Consider the following 22,458-nt stretch of genomic DNA (forward strand, 5'->3'; position numbering starts at 1 on the left):
GGCGGGGGCGGCGGGCCGAGCGCGAGCGAGCGAGCGAGCCGCGGAGCGCGGAGTCCGCGCGCAATCGAGCGCCGATGGCACGGATGCGAGGCGGGGAAGGCCGAGCCGAGGGCAGGAGCGGCGGGCCGGGGCGGGCGCGGGCGCGGGCGCGGGCGCGGGCGGGGCGTGGCGGGGCGGGGGGCCGCCGGTGGTGGTCGGGGCCGCCGCGAGGCTCGCGGGCAAGGTGCGCGCGGTGCAGTTCCGACCGGCCGAAGACCGCGGGTCCGCAGAGGTGGCAGCCAGAAGTTTGTGTGCGCGCGCGAGCGGGGCGGGAGGGGAGGGGCGGGCAGGGGGCGCCGCCGGCGGAGAGTCTCGCCCGCCTCGCCCTGAGCTAGGTGTGGAATGAATGAAGGGAGGAGTGGGCGCTCGCCGGCCTCCGGGGAGAATGAGTGAGGGGAGGAGCTTTTGCAACCCACTGGAGGTCGGAGGTGCAGAGCCATTCCGCGCACGCCTCAGACAGGCAGCCCCCGGTGGTGGCTGAATCCCTGCGGGAATCTGGTTTGCACGCCACGCTCACGTCCGCGGAGTCCTGCGGGGCCCCGGCTCTGCCGCCTGGACCGTGGTTCCCAGGCCTCTGCTCTGCTCCTCGCAGATCGCGCTGCGATCCGGGCTTCAGCTAAACATCCTCCAAACTCTCCCCAGCCCAGAGTCTCTCCAGGTTCACTTCAGCTCCCTCCTGGATTCTTTGATAGGATGCCTTGCCGTCGCCTCCAACCTCAGAAGACTGGAGTCCACGCTTAGGCAGTGTTTTTGAAGCTGTGGGTCGCGACACATGAACTGATCATAAAATTAGTTCAGTGGATGGCGACCCCCTTAAAAAAAAGCAATGCAATGGAGTAGACAATTATTAGGATCCATTCTCCTTAGTGAGGGTAACTATAGTTTCAGAATCCTTTTGTTTCAGTTATATATACTGGACAACCGTACAGACCATGATGTAAATTTTACTTCCTACTGTGGGTCAAGGGTCAAAAAAAGTTTAAAATCTGTACTTTGGGGGCTGTAAAGTAACGATCACTGTAACTTTCTTAAACACAAAGTCATGATTTTCTCACTACTTCTTATCCTTCCCAAACTCCATACCCCCTGTCGCTCCCCCACCCCCTCCCCATCCCCGAAAAAAGGCAAGCTTTTGCACACACTTACCTAGTTTGGGTGGTAGCGTGTAGTTCCCCCTTCCTCTCAGGGTGACCTTTGACTCTGCCATTTTCTTCACCCCTATATCCAGTGCTACAAGTCCTACTGCTTCTCTTAGCCTAATGTTATTCACGTTTGCAGAATCCTAGACTACCATTGCTAGAAAAGGCCTCAGACACCATCTGGGTCAGGCCTCCCTTTTAGAACTGAAAAAGTGAGGCCCAGAGAAGCCAAGTATCTTGCCCACTATTGCACACCGTTCAATCTTACCGTCACGTCTTTTGGCTCCTTTGGTGCTCTTTGCTTCACACCATTCATTCACCCCTTCCTTTCTATCCCACCTGCTGTCCTTAATTGGTCTCAGGCCAGTTCACCCTAAGAACTGTCACCTCCATAACACACAGTTCTGACTGGGCTGTGCTCCCTGCTCACGTCCTTCAAGGCATCAGCCTCTGCTGAGGTACCTACCTCCTTGGCTCTGAATCAAGGCAGGCAGGCCCCGACTTACCATTGCAAGTGCATGAGTTCAGCAAGTCACTGCCTCTCTAGCGAGACTGGTTTATTCGTGGTCTTCCTCCAGCCTTGTCTATCTGTGCCCAGCCGCTACTTTCCCACCAAGGGTGCCCTCTCTATCTTTTCTCTTTAACCAGATTTTCCACCTGTGCCCAACTTGGTTCCTCCACAAAACAGCCAGAGGCAACATGAGATTAAGATAGACCTGGGTTCAGAGCCCAGTTCTTCCACTTCCATAGCTGTGTGAGCTTAGTCAAATTGCTTCTCCTCTCTGAGCTTCAGTTTCTGCATCTGCATTACGATGAGATAGTAATGATAAGTGTTCTTCCCTTGTAGCTCTAAGTGTCTATCATGACCTTTACTGTACGGGTATTCTCTCTCTCTTCCCCTTTCCAGTGCTACCTAATAGAATTTGCTGCAGTGATGGAAATGTAACCATTTGTGGCTGTTGAGCACATGGAATGCGATTAACGTGCCCGAGGAACTGAACTTTCCATTTTCACAGCCACATGTGGCTGGTGGCTACCATGTTGGATGGTGCATCTCTAAACCGCATGTTCAGCAAGGGCAGAAGCCACGTTGATCTTGCTTGGCATTATATCCCCAGCAAGGAGCACATTGCCTGGCATAGGGTAGGTCCTGCACAAATATCCATGGAGTGATGACAGCCGCCATTTATTATGTGAGTCAAGCACAACACTAAGAACTTGGTATAAGTAAGTTATTTTGTATAGTGCTCCCCACAGCCTCTGAGGTGGGATTGGATTGGAGATAGAACTTGTATAGAGTGCTGGCAGATAGCAGAGGTTCAATAAAAGGTGTTTGTTATTATTATAAAAAACTCCATGTGACCAATGTAACTGATTTTTTTTTTTTAGAGAGGAAGGGGGGAGGGGCAGAGGGAGAGAGAATCCCAAGCAGTCTCCAATCGCAACACAGAACCCAACATGGGGCTCGATCTCACAACCCTGAGGTCATGACCTGAGCCAAAATCAAGAGTCTGATGCTTAACCGACTGTTTGTCATCCAGGTGCCCCAATCGAACTGATTTTTATCTCTTCTTCTAGGCTTCCAGAACAGTTCCTGTCACACATGCTCTGCTGTCACATGGCACACCCCACCCTAGATGGCTGACTCTCCACTTCTGTGGAGGTGACCTGTCCCCACAACTGGGTTGGCAGCATCTTGGGGCAAGGTCCGTGGCATACTTGTCTGGATGTCCCTCAGCTCAGGGCTCGTGCTGATTCGTATTTAGTAATTGCCTCTCACTTCGTCCCAGTTGCTGTCAAGCCATGAGTGATTCTAGGCAGTAGTACTCTCTGGAATATCTCCTCTGTCCTCCCCAAATTCATATGTTGAAGTCCTAACCCCTGGTTCTTCAGAATGTGACTGTATTTAGAGATAGGGTCTTGAAAGAGGTAATGCAGTTAAAATGAGGTCATCCGAGTGGGCCTTAATCCAATATGACTGGTGTCCTTATGGGAAGAGGAGATTAAGACACAGACATGCGGAAGGAAGACCATGTGAGACACGGGGAGAAGGCGACCATCGACAAGCCAAGGGCAGAGTCCTTAGAAGAAACCAAACCTACTGACACTTTGATCTCAAACATCTATCCTCCAGAACTGCAAGAAAATAAATGTTGGTTGTTAAAGCCACATGGTCTGTGGTACTTTGGTATGACGGCCGTAGGAAACTAAGATACCCCCCAAGAAGGAGAATTGAAATGAAGAAAGATCACTTGTGTCACCTGAAAACATCTTAAGGGTGGTCTCCTTCCTATACACCCACTTTGGGCACAGAAAGCGAGTCCTGTGAAAGGAGAACAAGACGGAGCCATACAGGTAAGATGGCCGCCTTCTCTTCAGACCACTAGGACTAAATTCTACCTGTGTGATGCTCAACTGCAGCAAAAAAACATTCAGTTGAGCTAGCATACATGGCATCATGTAGGTGGGGAAATGTTATTTAAATGAATTTAGATTTTTTTCTCATGAATTGGTAGATTGATATGCCTATTTGTCTCCCTTCCCTTCTATGACTATCGAATTTGTGGTCTTCCTCCAGCCTTGCCTATCTGTGCCCAGCCGCTACTTTCCCACCAAGGGTGCCCTCTCTATCTTTTCTCTTTAACCAGATTTTCCACCTGTGCCCAACTTGGTTCCTCCACAAAACAGCCAGAGGCAACATGAGATTAAGATAGACCTGGGTTCAGAGCCCAGTTCTTCCACTTCCATAGCTGTGTGAACTTAGTCAAATTGCTTCTCCTCTCTGAGCTTCAGTTTCTGCATCTGCATTACGATGAGATAGTATGGTGGGAGCAGGGATATAAATCTAACAATGAACTGCCCCTGAAGGAGAGCACGAGAGCAGGAGGGGGACAGAATCTGAGACACAGCTCCAAGGAACACTAGTATTTGAAGTAAGGGAAGAGGGAAAAGAACTCCCTGTGGAGGAGAGGAGAGGGAAGGAGGAGGACAATATCCCAGGGCAAAGACCACCGCATAGGGAGGTGTGGTCGGCAGCGCTCCGTGCTAATGAGAGATCAATGAGACATGCGGGGAGGCATCCACTGGATTTAGCAACAAGGTTACATCTGTGGCTCTGGTGAGGCTACTTACGGGGGAAATGTAGGGTTCTTAAATTCAGCCTGAAAAGAATGTACAGTGTTCCGATAGGTGGAGAATAGAGGGTGAGGAGGGTTATCAAGGCTCCAGAAGAGGGCACTAGAGAGTATTCCAGGAAGAGAGGTGCAACCGAAGTCACAGGGTGAGACAGTGAGCTGGCACCAGGACCTAGCGCATCTGGCTAGGTTAGTATGCACCGTATTACATTTATTTAATAAACACGTTAGCACTTAGTGTTCTAAGAAGTTTACAGATATTCACCCATTTAATAAATCCTTTTTTTTTTCTTTTTGCACTACATGGAACTCTACATTGCCATAAGACCATGTAACTTTAGTGTCTTTTGAGAAATATTAACAAACGCAAGAGAACTGGAGAGGATTTAGTAGCCATCTATGTCAGTTACCTCTTCTCCATCTGTCTTTCTACAAATGGTATGAGTCATATCTTTCTCAGGGCTGACCAAACATGGGGGGAGTTTTGACCTGGTTTCAAGATCATTTTGCTTATAGGGCAAATGACAAACGTCTTTTCTTATTTAAGCCTACAGTTGTGAAAATGTGCAACATCCCAGTATCTTCAAGACCACAAGATGGAGGTATTTGTCTTTGGGGTGTATATCTTCAGGTGTTCGTGTCTTGTTATCACTCTCTGGGTGTTTGTAGTGTGATATCTGTGCAGGTTGTATCTTATCTGGACTTGGTATGCAATGCTCTCGTTTTCCAGCCTGGTCCTTCTTTCTGTGTTGGAGCCTCTGGTCTTGTCTTTGGAGGATACGCCTGGGGGGAGGCAGTTCACTTTCTCAGGATCTGTCTTCTGACGACCTACCTCTCTTCTGGTCTCTGGCTCCATGTATGTCTGTTTTTCTCTCTCTTGACAATGTATCTACCTCGTTTTCTTTTTCTGTGCATCTTCCTATCCCACACACAATTTCTTCTTTCTCTCCTTCCCTCTCTTTTATGATTCATGTCTTAACAAGTCATAATATCAACTTACATTTGTTTTAGGTGTTCTAAAGAAATCACTTCATATTTCTGCTTGAAACCTTTGATTGGCTTAAATGGTGTTATAGACTGGGGTTTAATAACTGCAGGACTCCCCAAACAAAGGCTTCAGTGGCAGGGCAGGACGCTGACAGAAGATGTGAAAGAGTAGACGTTGCATTCAAATTAGGAACAATAGGAGCTACAGCTTTAAGGGCAAAGGGTAGAGCAAGGCTTGGCAGGGTGAAGGGGAGCTGTGGAAATGGCAGTCTTGGAGAAATCGCACTGGCAAAATCAGGGGAATACAGAAACATCATTCATTTTCTGCTTCTGCTCCTAGAAGAAAAAAATGATCAGACACCTGATCGGGGATACAGGAAAGGCAAAGAGAGCCCGGAACAGCATTCGACAGAAAGGAGTTATGGCCAGAAGAATAAATTCCATCAGCCTACAAATGTGAAAGAAGCACAGAAGATGGGGTGATTCTGTTGGAGGTTTCAGGAATGGCAGATTAGGACAGATTTGCACCCAAGAAGCAGTTCAGGGAAGCAATCTAGCCCTGCAGAGAAATTTCCGTGATGAGGGGAGACGGGGAATAGCTCGGTTTGCCTGACATCAAGTCCAGGCTGACCATGGACAAACTAGGCAGAAATAGCATGGGGAGAAGCCCCTAGCTTGAGTGAATAGAGAAGAGAGGGTAGACACAGGAGAGCTCTTTCAAAAGCCTGAGGATCCTGTTAAGCCAAGTTAAGCCTAACTCACTGATTAATCCGTGGACCCATGCATTTCTGGACTGTGTCAACTTTGTATGCTAGAGTTCCCTCTCACTGGCATGAAAGAGCTTGCCCCTATGTGGCAACCCCTGGGCGGGCAGGGAGGGGGTGGCCCCAGTGGCAGAGGGCTCTCTGGGGCTGCCAGTGACCTCTCCCATGCCAAATCCCAGGCCCTTTCTCAGCCTCTCCTCTGCTTGATCTCTAAACAAACATTAGTTAGCCACTGTTAATCCCTTCATCCTTCTTGAACCAATCCCCTCCCTTGACTTCTCATAACAGTGCCCTTTTTAAATTTCCTTTCAACTTCCCTGGCCATTCCTTCTCTCTCTCTCTCTCTCTCTTTTTTTTTTTTTTCACCAAGAAATTCAATTCATCAGATGGTCAGTGCCTGACTGCATGCTATGTGTTAGATTCTAGAGCAGGAGCTGGGAGTATAAAAGGGAATAAGCCACAGCCCCTGCTTTCAAGGAGCTCAAGTTCAAAACCGCCAGGTAGAGTATAATACATTATAGCAAGTGCAGCAGTAAAAGGATGCACATGGTCAAAAGCTAACACGAGGGACAAATGGCAAGGAGTGTGTTTACAAGGGTGTGAGGAGATGGCCTTTCTGTGCCCAAGAGCATGAATCCTGGCAGGGAGGAAGCATGTAGAAAGCCATGTGTGTCCGGGATCTGTCAGAAGTCAGAATAGTGCTAAACACCAAGAACAAGGCCCAGGCAGTGATCAGGAATGTGGCTGGAAGTAAAGGCAGAGTCTCATGTTGCCAGGACAAGGAATTTGTACTTTATTCTATATGCACCAGATGTGGGGTGAAAACGCGTTCAGTTTTGAACCTGTTGAGTTTAAGGTTCCTATGAGATATTCAGATAGGGATGCTCATTTGCCAAGTGAGTACAGGAGGCTGGAGCTCAGCCAAGAGTTTTTAATAAGAGCTAGAAATGTTTTCTAGTCATCAGTATATCGTGGGTAGCTCATTCATAGGAGTGAGATCACACAGGAAGAGGTTACTTGGTGTCAGTTCTCCAAGTTTGGTCCTTGGGTCACCTGCACCAAAACCCCAAAGGGACTTTCTAAAGATGCGGATTCTTCAGGCAGAACCCCAGGCCTACTGACTCAGGAATCTCTGGTGGGGGGGCCTGGAAATCTGCATTTAAAATTTACTCTCTAGGGGATACAGTTATAACAGAGGTATTCAACAGCCCCGATATGGACATCCACCGGTGTGAGAAACGAAGAAGCGAAAGGCTGACACTTGGAAGGGAGAGACCCAATCATTTAGGGGCTGGGTGGTTTCCTCTAGGGTTAAAGGCGCCAACCCAGAATCCTGACATCTTGGAGACGAGCCACTGACTTCCAGGCTTTTCGTTATGTGAGAGAAGCAAGGTCTTTATTCAGCCGCCTTCAGCTGGGCATCCTGTTCCTTGCCGCTAACAGCATCTTAATTAATATAAAGAAAAATTTAGTTTTGTGATTTCCAGATAGTGTTTCTTCATAGTCCGTGTGTAGATCTTTTAAAAACATTTCAACAGCCTCAAAGTGTAATTTTTAAGAAACAAAAGCTCTTTGGCATACAGTTCTGAGGATTTTCACTGTACCTGTGAGAGGAATTTGAATTTTTAAAGAATTTCTCTTGAAATATGGCAGAATCTTCAGCTCGCGTTCCATTTGCCCTAGGTGATACATTTAATCAACATTCAGAAGCTGCTGATTTGCTTATCTTTTCTGTAGGAGACATATACTGCCTGGCTGATTTGAGGCAGTTTGTCTGGTTGAGTTGGATGTTTAAATAGAGGGCAGAACAACAAATATTATATATATATATATATATATATATTCATTCTTGGATTTCCTTGTGCTCTTTTGACATTGTTTTGTTGACTCCAAACTTCTGAATTTTAAATGCTATGTTAAATAACCACCAAGAGGGGAAGGTGGTGAGCAGCAGGGAAGGGCCAGAGTTCTTACATCAGATAATAGGCTGGCATAGCTGGGTGCCTGAGTCTGAGCTTAGGGCAAAGCCAGGGCCAGCTGAGGATGGGTGAGGTTCAACAGGGCATTAGGTATGAGATTGACCCCGCCCACCCTATTTAGTATTGAAGCCTATCCCCCCTCCCCCACTGTCCTCCACTGCACCTCGTTTCCCCTTACCTGGTGGTCTTACTTAACCTTTTTTGGTTTGTGAACTCCTTTGGCAGTCTAGTGGAGCCTAGGGACCCCTTCTCACAGCACTGTTTTTAAGTGCACTAAAAAAAATACATAAAGTTACCAAAGAAACTAATGATACTGAGATACAGTTACCAAATATATTTTTCTTTATTGATACATTAAACAGCTAGATGTAACTGCGGGTCCAATAGCTACAAAGTAGTGATGAGTATAAACAATAGTTCAAGGTACTTGTAACAACTGTCGATATAATGTAAAAATACCTGTAACTTCCACTGGTAACAAACTCATAGCTACTGCAATTAGGTGTCCGGTTGCCTACAGTCAGATTCGAAGGTTTAAGGTTAATGGGAATAAAGAAGTCATTTTTTTCCCACCCAAGTTCGCAGACCCCCGAACTCTACCCACTCTAAGATAGAACCCCTGTCTGTATCCTGTTCTGCTATTTCTGCATAGTATTTTCATCTTCCAACATCATATATTATTTACTTATCTTTTAAGTTCTTTTTTTTTTTTTTTAATTGTTTGAGTCTCCCTATTAAAATGCAATATCCACGAAGTCAGGAGTCTTTGTCTGTTTTACTCACTGATGTGTCCCGAGTGTCTAAACAGTTCCCAGCATTTACTGGAAACTTCATAAAATACTGGTCAATGAAGAAGACCAGAATGCACCAGCATCTAGTCAGGACAGGGTGGTAAGGAGTTCTCTTGTCTTCTCTCTCATTTCTCTTTCTCCTCTCTTCCTTCTCTGTTTTCCAACCTCTTTCTTTCACCTGTACAATCTCTCTCTCTTTTCCTTTCTTTCTTATTATCCTCTTTCCATTTCTCATTCAAGAAACTCATTCGACAAAGGGGCACCTGGGTGGCTCAGTCAGTTAAGCATCTGACTCTTGATTTGGGCTCAGATCATGATCTCAGGATCATGAGACTGAGCCCTGCATCAGGCCCTGTGCTCAGCTCTGAGTCTGCTTGAGATTCTCTCTCTCCTTCGTCCTGTGCCCCTCCCCCCACTCTAAATGAATAAATAAATAAAATCTTAAAAAAAGAAAAATTTATTCAACAAGGACCTACTAAGAATACAATTGTGACAAGAGAGACCCACACCTGGGGCTCCTAGAGCTCATCACCCACTAAGCAATGGCTAAGAACATGGCCTTTGGAGTTATGCCAACCCAAGTTCAATGTCTGCCTCTACATCATACTTGCTGTCTGACCATGGACAAATCTCTTAACCTCTCGGTGACTTAGTTCTTTTACACCATTTGGTCACTCATCAGTTAACCATTAGAGGGCTTACTATGTGCCCGACATTGTGCTAGGCACTTGCAGTCTAAAGGGGAGCGAGACCAGGAAACACACAGTGGTATGACAAGTGCTCTGATGGACAAAGGACAAATGCTATAAGGGGGTAACTCTTGATATCTTGAACCCTGTGAAGTCTGGCCATAGTCAAGAACAGTTCATGAGCTCCAGCTAATTTCAAATGAAGTCCATTGTTTTTGCATTTCTGAAACAACATTAAATGGAATTCACATTCATAGTGCATGATGCATAGTGCATTATTAAATCTTCCTTTATTCTACCCCAGACTTCATTTCCTTCTCCCAGGCACCCCAGGATCTCATCGTGCAGATTGACTTAAATTCTTACCTTCCCTTTGGAGTAGAAGGAAGGGGGTGGGGCGGAAATATCAGGGCTGAAGATTTCAGAGTTCTCTTTGGTAGGCAGCAGAGAAGAGAGGGCTGTGCAGGCCCCCTTCGCACTAATTTTGCCCAGACACAGTAGCACACAGGATGGTGGACATCCTGAAGGAAGTGGAATGTAAGCCACACCCTGAAAGATGAGGAGGGAAGGGGAGAGTTCCTGGAAGCAAGGAGGTCTGGAAAACAAGAGATCTTAACCCTTACCTGAGGGAAATTCAGTCTGCCTAGAGCATAAGGGAGGAATAGGAGGTGGGCCAGAGGAAGAGTGATGGGGCAGGTGGATTGGAGAGGTCAGAGGGGTTAGGGGGCCAAGTCACACAAGGCCTTATAGACCTCATCAAAGAGTGGGATATTTCAAGAGATAATGGGAAATGAGGGAGTGACAAGATCCAGCTGAGGTTTTAAAAGCCCCTGTTGGCTGCAGAGTGGGAATATGTTGGAGGGTCACAAGACTGGGAGACAGGGAGGCCTGGGCACAGGGATGGCAACAGTGAGGAGAATGACTGTCTTCAAGATGCATTCCAGAGTTGGAATCTGCAGGACTTAATGACTCTTTAGAGGGGGGAGGGTAAATGTTAGGAGTTAAACTATGCCCACCCCCACAAAACAAGACATGTTGAAATCTTAACCCCCATTACCTCAAAATGACTTTATTTGGAAATTGGGCCATTGTAGATATAATTCGCTAAATTAAGATGAAGTATACTGGGGGCACCTGGGTGGCTCAGTCAGTTAAACATCCGGCTCAGGTCATGAGCTCAGTGTCCTGGGATCGAGTCTCATGTTGGGCCCCCTGCTCAGTGGGGTGTCTACTTGTCTTCCTCTCCCTCCACCCCTCCCCCTGCTCTCTCTCTCTCAAACAATAAATAAATCTCTCGTAAAAAAAAAAAAAAAGATGAAGGTGTACCAGAGTAGAGTGGGCCCTAATCCAATATAAGTGGCATCTTTGTAAGAAGACAGCAGGTGAAGGCAGAAACACAGGGAGAATGCCATGTGAAGACAGAGAATTGGAGAGTTGTGCCTATAAGCCGAGGAAGGCCAGAGAGGGACAGAAAACCTCCAGAAGCTAGGAAGAGGCAAGGATGCATTCAGGGGAGTGTGGCTCTGCTTGATTTCAGACTTCTAGCCTTCAGAGCAGTGAGACAATAAAGTTCTGGTGTTTAAGCCATTCCATTTGTGGTACTTTGTTTCAGCTGCTCAAGGAAACCATGCCAGTACGGTGAACATTTAGGCTACTCTGAACTTATTATTATAAATGTGACAGAGGAAGAAGAGTTGGGGATGAACAAACAATATGAATGAAAAATTACAAGGAAAACCAGAAAATGCTTTAAATCGATTCAGAATTGCCTGAAGACCCACAACTGCTGCTGGAATTCGGTGTCCTCACCCCCAAGGTGGGCTGGGGCGTTTAGATGAGGCGATGCTCGTAAAATCGCTTCACACACATAAAGTGCTCTAGGTATGTTCAAGCTTTGTCTTCATTTTAATTAAACTAAAACACAAGGCCATGTGTTGGGATTGCCCACATGCATAGTTCCCACCCACAGGCCTGGCAACGTAATTTGTGGAGCCCAGGACAAAATGAAAATGTGTGCCCCTTCTTCAGAAATTAAGAGGTTCAAGACAGTGACAGCTGAGGATCAAGCCAAGCACACAGTCCCGGTCCTGTGCACTTGAGTCCATGAAACCTCCCCGCCCTTGGGCCTGGAGCCAGACCTGTGTGATCTCAGAATGCTAACCTCCACCCAGGGCACCACAGGACTGGACGTGTGGAGAGAGGAGGAGAGGCAAAGAGGAAAGGCTTAGGGCTGGGAATGAAGGAATGATCATGGGGCACTGAATGGAGCTTGCCCTGTACCAACAGGGGATAGATGTCAGGCAACAGGGGATACAAAGTATGTCTACAGGTAGATGGGCCTGGACTGGGGAAGGTCTTTGGTACCAAGCAGAGGTATTTGACTCTATTTCCACAAGCAGTGGAGAAACACAGAATTTTTTTTTTTTTAAGATTTTATTTATTTATTTGACACACAGAGAGATAGAGAACACAGCAGGGGGGAATGGCAGGCAGAGGGAGAGGGAGAAGCAGGCTCCCCGCTGAGCAGGGAGCCCGACGTGGGACTCGATCCCAGGACCCTGGAATCATGACCTGAGCTGAAGGCAGACGCTTAATCGACTGAGCCACCCATGCGTCCCAGTAAAGAATATTTCTGGGCAGGAGTCCAAGATGGTGGAGAGTGAGCAATAGGAAGGAAGGACTGGAAAACAAAAGCTATAAGGTTTTAAGTCTGGGTAAGGACCCACCTTATAAATTGTTATAGAAAGAAGATAGCACCCTTCGTTCCAGTGCTGTCCGTGTGACCCCCACCTGTTTATGGAATGAGTCCTTGGAGTGATAGTATATCATTCCCACCCAGCGTAGCATCCACTGGTCACACATTCACCTTTTTTTTTAATATAAATTTTATTTATTTATTTGACAGAGAGAGAGACACAGTGAGAGAGGGAACACAAGCAGGGGGAGGGGGAGAGGAGAAGCAGGCTTCCCGCAGAGCAGGGAGCCCAATGCGGGGCTCGATCCCAGGACCCTGGGATCATAACCTGAGCCGAAGGCAGACCTTTAACGACTGAGCCCCCCAGGCGCCTTCACATATTCACCTTTTGGTCTGCTTTGTCATAATTTGAGAAATGACAGAAAATGCCTATACTTCTTAGTATTTAGTCTCTTAGTATGTTTAATCTCTTTGTTAGTAAAATGTGTGACGCACATTTTAGGAGTTGATGGTGTTTTTCCTATGGTCTCAAATCACCATATCCTGTAAGCATTATTTTTTTCTAGATTGTGTTTAGGTCTTTTCGTGTACTTCTAGGTCAGTTTTTTCATCAACCCACAGTGAGCCCTAACTGCGGCCTTGTAACCTGAGCAATACGGTTAGTGTGGCCCATGGATGACATGCCAAAGTCACCTGTTTAATACCTTCCATTATTTCCTCCTCACCATAAAGCATGCATAGCTCTCCACACTAGTCTCCCTTTATCCCACATACCTGTGACCAAGCAGCAATCCTTCTATCCCACACTGCTGTGTCAAGGTCTTAGGCTCACCAAACAGTTTCTCTTAGCTATACAAGTCAGTGTAGCTTTAGCTTAAAATGCCAGCAGGGACCATGAGAAGCCTTTGGACTTCATGTCTGAATGAAACATTCAAACTTTTACTACTGCTCACTCTTACCACTACTACTCACAGTATTGGCATGGCTTTGGGAAACCAGAACAATCCAGGAAATCCATGGTTTCCTTGAGCTACTGATATCCTTTAATCCCCCTTTCTTTCACTGCCCCAACTGTTTCCTATTCATCCTTTATCCTACCTTTAAAGCCAGAAAAACTGAAATAATTGTTTACAAACTTCCCATTCCTGTCAAGACAACAAAACCTCTGTAGTGCGAGTCATTAGGCAAGCACGACTGACAAAAAAGACAGTGCTCCGAAGAAAAATGATTCCTTAAACTCTTGGAGAAGAGAAATCAAACTAACTTAAGTTACATGGGAGTCAGGAGGAATTGTAATGTCAGAGCTTTTTTCCCCCTTGCTCCTATGTATTCATTCTCATGGATAAGGTAGGTGGGTTAGGACTCCATATTACATTTGTATGAATTAGTGGATATTAAGAAAATGTGTAATACACCTCACACCAGTCAGAATGGCTAAAATTAACAAGTCAGGAAACGACAGATGTTGGCGGGGATGCAGAGAAAGGGGAACCCTCCTACACTGTTGGTGGGAATGCAAGCTGGGGCAGCCACTCTGGAAAACAGTATGGAGGTTCCTCAAAAAGTTGAAAATAGAGCTACCCTATGACCCAGCAATTGCACTACTGGGTATTTACCCCAAAGATACAAATGTAGTGATCCAAACGGGTATGTACACCCCAATGTTTATAGCAGCAATGTCCACAATAGCCAAACTATGGAAAGAGCCTAGATGTCCATCAAGAGATGAATGGATAAAGATGTGGTGTATATATATACAATGGAATGTTATGCAGCCATCAAAAAAACAAAAAACAAAAAAAACCCCAAAATCTTGCCATTTGCAATGACATGGATGAAACTAGAGGGTATTATGCTAAGTGAAATAAGTCAATCAGAGAAAGATAAGTATCATATAATCTCACTGTTATGAAGAATTTGAGAAACAAGACAGAGGATCATAGGGGAAGGGAGGGAAAAATGAAACAAGACGAAACCGGAGAGGGAGACAAACCATAAGAGACTCTGAATCTCAGGAAACAAACTGAGGGTTGCTGGAGTGGAGGGGGGTGGGAGGGATGGGGTGGCTGTGTGATGGACATTGGGGAGGGTATGTGTTGTGGTGAGCGCTGTGAATCGTGTTAAGATTGATGAATCACAGACCTGTACCCCTGAAACAAATAATACATTATATGTTAATTTAAAAAATTTTTAAAAAAAGAAAATGTGTAATAATAACTGTAGAATCGATTGATACAAGTTCTGGATTTTATATCTGGTTATTCATTAAAAAAAAAAAACCCACAACCCAGAAACACTAATGTAGTTAATTAAATAGCAGAGCTAAGTAGCACAAACTGCTGGAACAGATAGATGCTCACAGTGGTCTAATACAGTGGAAGTTGATTTCTCGCTCTTAACGGCAGTCCAGAGTGGGTGCTCAGCAGGCAGCCTTCCACACGGGGCTTCAGGGACCCCGCTTCCCCCACCTGCATGTGGGACCTCGGAGTCCTTCACTTCCAGATGGTAGACAGGCAGAGAGAATGGAGAAGCCCTCATGGGAGACTTTTATGGGCCAGGCAAGGAGTGGTGTCCTGTCTTCTGTCCAAGTCCAAGGGCAAAACTCAGTCACGTGGCCTCATCTAACCACAAAGGGAGGTTGCGGAATGGGTCTATCCGAACGTCCAAGAGGAAGAGATCGTTTTGGTGAACGCCATACCATCCCTGCCCCGGCGGCATAAAGCTAAGCTGTCAGGGGTCCAATTTCTGCACTGGGTCACATTCAAACAGAGATTCAGCCTCAAGAAATAATTAAAATGAGAAATTTCAATGTGAACCCTGGCTGCCTCATCCAACAAAGCTTCAAAGAAGAATTATAGTCTTAATGCACAAATTTTGTAAGTCTTCTTCTCTCGTCTGCCTCTTTCCATGTGCGTATCCCATATACATGGCAGCTCTACCTGCCCAAATCCTCGCCTCCCTACTCCGAGCCCCCAAATTGCTTTGCAACTTAAATCACTCAGACTTTTCCTCCCTTTCACCCTAATTGTGCCTCATTTAACCCTCTGGGCTTCAATTTCCCCATCTGTGAAATGAGAAACTTGAACCAGATGACCTTCGTGTATTGAACACGCAACGAATATTTATCAAGTGCCCACTGGGCTAGGCCAGCTCAAATATTCTCCCATGCTATGAAAAGGGCAAAATGCTTAAATCAGGGGACTTCTCCCACTGTGACTGAAGTTTTATAAGAATCCACGTGTTTAATAGCCCCTTCATGTGATTAAGAGATACAGGTTTCTGATAAGAATAAGGTCCTTATCTGTCATTAGGAAATAGTCAACACAATTCATTGTAACTTGTGTAAAACAGCATATAGGGGATGCCTGGGTGGCTCAGTCATTGGGCGTCTGCCTTTGGCTCAGGTCATGGTCCCAGGGTCCTGGGATCGAGCCCCACGTTGGGCTCCCTGCTCAGCGGGAAGCCTGCTTCTCTCTCTCCCACTCCCCTGCTTGTGTTCCCTCTCTCGCTGTGTCTCTCTCTGTCAAATAAATAAATAAAATCTTAAAAAAAAAAAATAAAACAGCATATAGAACTGGAATTACCATTTCTTTTGAAAAGGCATTGACCCACTTTGACAGGAGTGTTTTAAACTTGATTGCTTGTATAGTGGCTAAAGACTAGAATTGCCCAAAAAATGAACTATTGGGACTTCATCAAGATAAAAAGCTTTTGCAAAGCAAAGGAAACAGTCAACAAAACCAAAAGACAACTGACAGAATGGGAGAAGATATTTGCAAATGACATATCAGATAAAGGGCTAGTATCCAAAATCTATAAAGAACTCATCAAACTCAACACCAAAAGAACAAAGAATCCAATCAAGAAATGGGCAGAAGACATGAACAGACATTTTTCCAAAGAAGACATCCAAACGGCCAACAGACACATGAAAAAGTGTTCAATATCGCTTGGCATCAGGGAAATCCAAATCAAAACCTCAATGAGATACCACCTCACACCAGTCAGAATGGCTAAAATTAACAAGTCAGGAAACGACAGATGTTGGCGGGGATGCAGAGAAAGGGGAACCCTCCTACACTGTTGGTGGGAATGCAAGCTGGTGCAGCCACTCTGGAAAACAGTATGGAGGTTCCTCAAAAAGTTGAAAATAGAGCTACCATATGATCCAGCAATTGCACTACTGGGTATTTACCCCAAAGATACAAAAGTAGGGACCCGAAAGGCTACGTGCACCCCGATGTTTATAGCAGCAATGTCCACAATAGCCAAACTGTGGAAAGAGCCAAGATGTCCATCAACAGATGAATGGATAAAGAAGATGTGGTATATATATACAATGGAATATTATGCAGCCATCAAAAGGAATGAGATCTTGCCATTTGCAACGACGTGGATGGAACTGGAGGGTATTATGCTGAGTGAAATAAGTCAATCAGAGAAAGACATGTATCATATGACCTCACTGATATGAGGAATTCTTAATCTCAGGAAACAAACTGAGGGTTGCTGGAGTGGGGGGTGGGGTGGGAGGGATGGGGTGACTGGGTGATGGACACTGGGGAGGGTATGTGATCTGGTAAGCGCTGTGAATTGTGCAAGACTGTTGAATCTCAGATCTGTACCTCTGAAACAAATAATGCAATATATGTTAAGAAAGAAAAAAAGAAGAAGAAGAATGTAGCAGGAGGGGAAGAATGAAGGGGGGGAAATCGGAGGGGGAGAAGAACCATGAGAGACGATGGACTCTGAAAAACAAACTGAGGGTTCTAGAGGGGAGGGGGGTGGGAGGATGGGTTAGCCTGGTGATAGGTATTGAGGAGGGCACGTTCTGCATGGAGCACTGGGTGTTATGCACAAACAATGAATCATGGAACACTATATCTAAAACTAATGATGTAATGTATGGGGATTAACATAATAAAAAAATTAAAAAAAAAAAAAAAAAAGACTAGAATTGCCCAGAAGTAAGACACCGGGTAGGTCCACCCACTTGATGGAATATGATGTAGTTATTAAAAGTAATGAGTTTAAGTTCTATCCATTGACCTAGGGGGGAGTGACCATGATGCATCAAATGAGAAGAGTTAAGTTTCAGAGCCAAGTGCATTGCATAACCCCATATTTATAAAAGAAACGTAAAAATCCCTAACTATGCTGTGTATCTTTGTTTGGCCCAAGGGGAAGGTGCAGAAGGCTGCACCCCCAGTCTCTCCACATCTATGACTACTGGGCTAGGAATGGAGACTATGGCAGAAATGTGAGAGGATTAACTTTTTCATTACACATCCGGGAATTTTTTTTTTTTTTTAATTTCTTGCAATGATCATGTACTTTGCAATTAAAAGAATCTTAAGTATGATTTTAAAATATTGACAAAGGACATTTTATAATGACATAGGTGAATGGATGGTAATCCTCATGAAACGCAGAAGAGAGAAGTGAAGAAGAAGAATGTGTCTGTGTGTGTCCACACTGGAGTATTCCTTTCCCTGGGAAGATCTTTTCCAAAGCAGGGCAGGGCTTGTGTGTATATCAGGCTGCACTATTCCCCATAGAAGTATACCCCAAGATTCTGATTCCATGCTTAGCAAGCTCTCTCCTCATTAGCAATGTAATTTATCAGTTCCATGTGTATCAGAAGGTAAGTTCCCTGAGCCCAAATATTTGGATGCTGAAAGGATATATCTCTCACTCTAAATTAATACACTGGTGCTATTGATGGGGGAAACAACAAAGCCAGTATGTGGTTTGGTTAGAATGAATTAACTCATTGGATCCTGATAACTCTTGGGGAAACTGATAAAATGGAGTTACCAAAACCACAAGGCTGAGACACAGACCCCAGGCTCCACAAGATTCCGCAGAGATACAATCCCTCTGAGGCTGAAAGACCTATCTGGCCTTACTCATGATCTTTTGTGGCTTGTTTCCTACCTGTATTATCACTTACTCTCTCGTCTATTCTCTCTGCAGTTCCCAGAGGTTGAAGACCTTGTCTTTTAAGTCAAATTTACCAGAGAAGTTGGCCCAGCGTCTGCCTACAGTCTATTGACAATAAAACAAACAAATCCACAAAACAGTGATGGAGGCATGGGTGGTTATTCTTCAAGAATTCCATGAGGCGAAGGTGGGGGGTTGGCTGGCAGTCCCCATAAGCCAGCAGGGATGTGGGGGCTCATGGGTTTCGATGATCTCAGGAGCTTGAGTTTGCTCCTAGCCAAGGTTTTAGCTACTAAGTCAGCTCTGCTGTGGAGGTTAAATGAGGGAGAAAGACAGGGTTGTATTCACTCCTCTCCTCCATGAGATCATCTTAAGAGAATGTATTTTTTAAGTTGTAAACATCATTGAGTATCGTTTGAGTCTCGGATAAGAGAATGTCAATAGGAAACAATTCCAGATGGTAAAGGAAAAGAACAGCAAATACGAATACTTGGTGCGACGTTATCTGACCTATATACCATGTGGGTTGTTGGTCTGCAACCTGCCTAATTCATGGCCAACTAGGTAAGATGTTCAAATCAGATCACCAGTTTCTAGATACGTAACTGAATGGTTATCTACTATGTAAATGGCACAAACTAAAAGTTTATGAGGAAGAAAAATGGCATAAAACATTCCAGCAGGAATTCTATTATTAGTCATTAGAACTTATAAAAAGTATTTATTGAACACCGACTATGCATCAGACACCACCTGAGTGTATAGCGTCCATCAGTGAGCAGCTCTGTCTCACAGCCTTGTAGTAAAAGACAAAAGAGAGACCAGAAGAAACGAACAAACAAAGGAAAGCTTGAATTTTGAGCCAGACATTTAGGGATGGATTCGGTTGAGAAAGGCAGAGAAGAAAAGGAAACTTATTTCACAAGAGATGGGACAGCATAATTACGGGAACATTTACAAAGTGCCTGATAGTTGGCGCAGCACTTTCTTGTCCACGCTACAGAGGTGAAAATGAGCAAAGCTTTTCAGAGCCCACTGCGGAGATCAACCTGACAGAGCAGAGGTAATCATGCCTCCTCTCCCCTCTGCCCTTTCCTCTCTTTCCTGATCAGGGTTCATGGTTTCATATTGACCTGCCAAACTAAGGCCCTTTTACAGGGGGATCTGTCCACACAGAACTGGCCAGGGGAGGGGTTGGAGGTGGTGGTGGTGGTGTGTGTGTTTGTGTGTGTGTGTGTGTGTGTGCAGTGTTGCTTCTGTAAATCATGCATGTGTGTGCACCTGCACCCACACTGTCCACTCATACTTGGCATGGAACCCTTTCTGTTGGGGGTGAGCAAGACATTCTGTAGTTTATAATCCCCAATTAAATATCTTCTTGACTTTGAGAGATTTCCCTTTCTTAGCCTGCCTTACTCCTCATCCCTTGCTTCACCAAACCATATCCTACCACTCCCCTTCAGTTTTTAGATCAAGCCCTACCACCATCGTGAGCTCTTTTCCAGCTACGAATGCACCCGATGATTATTCGCACCCCTCCTCATTTTTGCAGGGGTTCATGATATTGGGAGGAGGTGTAATATATCCTTTTGAGGATTTGATGAATACCTTGGGCCCTGAGCACATACACACAAAATACATATGTCTAATTTCAAGAGATTTATATTCCCCTGAAAACATTGCTTTTCTAGATCCCATTTGTTGGGTGCCAACTATATACTTTAATGCATTAAAATATACTTCTATATTATTTTGCCTAACATATGTCTTATCTTCATAATTAGACAAACCTTGCAAATAAAGCTATTTTAGATTTTTTTTGGTATCCCTCACAGAACTAGGTAGAATGTAAGTGGGGGTATTTAATTTAAAAAAATAATGGGTAAACAAACTGTGGAACATCCATACAATGGAATATCACTCAGTGATAAAAATAAATGAGCTATCAAGCCCCAAGAAGACATGAAGGAACATTAAATGCATATTAATAAATGAAAGAAGCTGGTGAAAAGGCTGTGTGGTGTATGATTACAACTATGTGATGTTCTGGAATAGGCAAGACTATGGAGACATTAAGAAGATCAGTGGTTTCCAGGGATGCAAGGGGAAGGAGGGATGACTAGGTAGAGCAGAGGGGATTTTTAGGGAGGAGAACTATTCTTTCTGATGCTGTGATGGTGGATACATGTCATTATACCTTTGTCAAATCCCATAGAATGTACAACACCAAGTGTGAACCCTGGTGTAAACTATGGGTTCTAGTTAATAATAATGTATCAATACTGGCTCATCAATTATAACAAATGCACCACATTAATGTAAGATGTTAATAATAGTGGAAGCTGCCAGGGTTGGCAGGGGTATATGGAAACTCTGTTTTCTGCTCATTTTTCTGTGAACTTAAAACTACTCTAAAATATAAAGTCTATTAATTAAAAAAAAAAGAGTTTTAGATTTCTGACTGCAACCTCTAATGACTGTTGGGATAAAGACTATTCATCTCCCTAAAGCAATGCATGCATTTTAGCTTTCCAAAAAATGTATCTATTGGTGTGAAACCTGCTTCTTGACATCATGTCGACACAATATGCAGGATTTTTAAATGAGCTAACTGAATGAGTAAGATATGTTCTCATGATACAGACTCAGTCCAATCCTAATGTCAATGGAAGCTTCCACCTTGAACACATGAATTTCAACATGAAAAAAATCCATTAAAGTATAATTAGTGAGTCTTAGACATAAACGGAAAGAAGGCCTACAAAGACATTGTCGTCATTTAAAATAGTTCTCTCTTCTTGTTCTATCTTTATATTCTTCACAGACAGTTTGAGGAAAAGCCCTATCTACCTGGAACAAAATGAATATTCGGAGCCCCGGAAAATCAGTTCCGTGAGTAATGGGGCCAAATTCAAATGGAGCCAAACTCAACTTTGAAGGAACATAGTGGGGGGTGACTGACCCAGGTGACTCCCCTACGCCCCACCCCCACCCAAGATGATGCCTGAATTGATGATTCCGAGGGCAGGCAAGAATTTTGGCCAGAGGATTTAGCCATTTGCCCCAAAATTCCCTTACATAACATCTCGTCTGGTTATTTAAAAGGCTGAAATGATAGCAGGAGCCATTCCAAAGTCCTATTATTCTGTCAAATAATTAGGTTACACATGTAGTGATTCAGCTTGTTGGGTAGGAAAGTGCTTCATTATGAGACGGGGAAAAGGAAGGCTTTCCCTCTACCCCGCCATCTTGTCCTATCTCCAGCAAGCCCTTGAACTCTTTACCTTCCTGTTTGCTCTTTGGCTTTGGGGGGAAAGGAGAGAAAGAGAGAATATTAAAGGTCAGCAAAGGAAGACTCACAGGTGGTATGTGGGCTGCTCTGAAGCCCCCTGTGTCCATTCCCAGCTGAGGACAATACAGCACTCAGACCTCCTAAAAAGGGCCACGCTGCCCTCGGGATGACTCCTTTGACCTCAATCACTGATCTGGCCACACGAAGCATTCGTTGGATGCCATTTATTACCTTCTTCAATAATTATAAAAATAATGTTTTCCAGATAAAACAAAGAGGCTGCCGGCTTAAACTCTTCTCAGCACACTCATGATATGCATTCGAAGCGCATAACCTGGGGGTCGCCATTGTGTACACACAATAAATCTTAGTTTATCTGGAATCCAGGCAGTCATGAAACTTGGATGACAAGAATTTTTTTTTTTTTTTTTTTAACAGACAGAAGTCAGGGAGGGCAGTCATTGCTCAGACAATGAGATTCAAGCAAGTGCTGTTCTGAATCTATGAGCTCCGTGGGGGAGAAGATGGATGAGGCAGCAGGCAAACTGAGAAAGAAGGCAAGCCAGAAGGGAAAGAAGGAAGGAGGTGAAGCAGGGAGAGAGGAAGACACAAAATGGGAGAAGCAGACCTTCAGCAGGGGAGGCGAACCAGGGGCAGCACCGGGAGACTGAAGGGGCGGAGCCATGTTCATTGAGCCTCGAGCCGGGAAAACCAGGTATACAAACCACATTATTAGCTGCCTACCATATGGCTTCCGAGGTACGTGAGAAGGGAAAGGCAGAAAACAAAATGTTAGTCAGTTAACACTGAAAACAAAATAATCTGGGTAAATTTTGAAAAGTGTGAGAATAGAAACCTAGTAGGCGGGCGATCAGTGTCTATATATCATATGTGATGTATATGACATATGACATAGTGTTATATATCAAGGTTCAAAGAGGACATTTGTTCCCAAACCATGGTAGCGCTATTTCAAATAAGGTGGTTTCGTGCAAACCGTAATTCA

The 22,458-nt window shown here is 44.8% G+C and overlaps 1 long non-coding RNA gene across 8 annotated transcripts; it reads left to right on the forward strand.

The window, feature by feature from the left end:
- Positions 1–166: 166 nt before the first annotated feature.
- LOC118519242 (uncharacterized) lies at positions 167–18,299 on the forward strand. 8 transcript variants are annotated; one of them, XR_004909742.2, is made up of 5 exons: positions 167–290; positions 2,086–2,371; positions 2,757–3,533; positions 4,860–4,914; positions 18,194–18,299. It is a non-coding gene; the product is annotated as an uncharacterized LOC118519242 (long non-coding RNA). The 8 variants fall into 8 exon arrangements; XR_013443013.1 differs by lacking the exon at positions 4,860–4,914 and adding an exon at positions 11,135–11,403; XR_013443012.1 differs by having other exon boundaries at positions 2,086–2,321.
- Positions 18,300–22,458: the final 4,159 nt, after the last annotated feature.

The sequence above is a fragment of the Halichoerus grypus genome, chromosome 12 (assembly GCF_964656455.1).
Source record: "Halichoerus grypus chromosome 12, mHalGry1.hap1.1, whole genome shotgun sequence".
In the NCBI taxonomy this organism is placed as follows: domain Eukaryota; kingdom Metazoa; phylum Chordata; class Mammalia; order Carnivora; family Phocidae; genus Halichoerus; species Halichoerus grypus.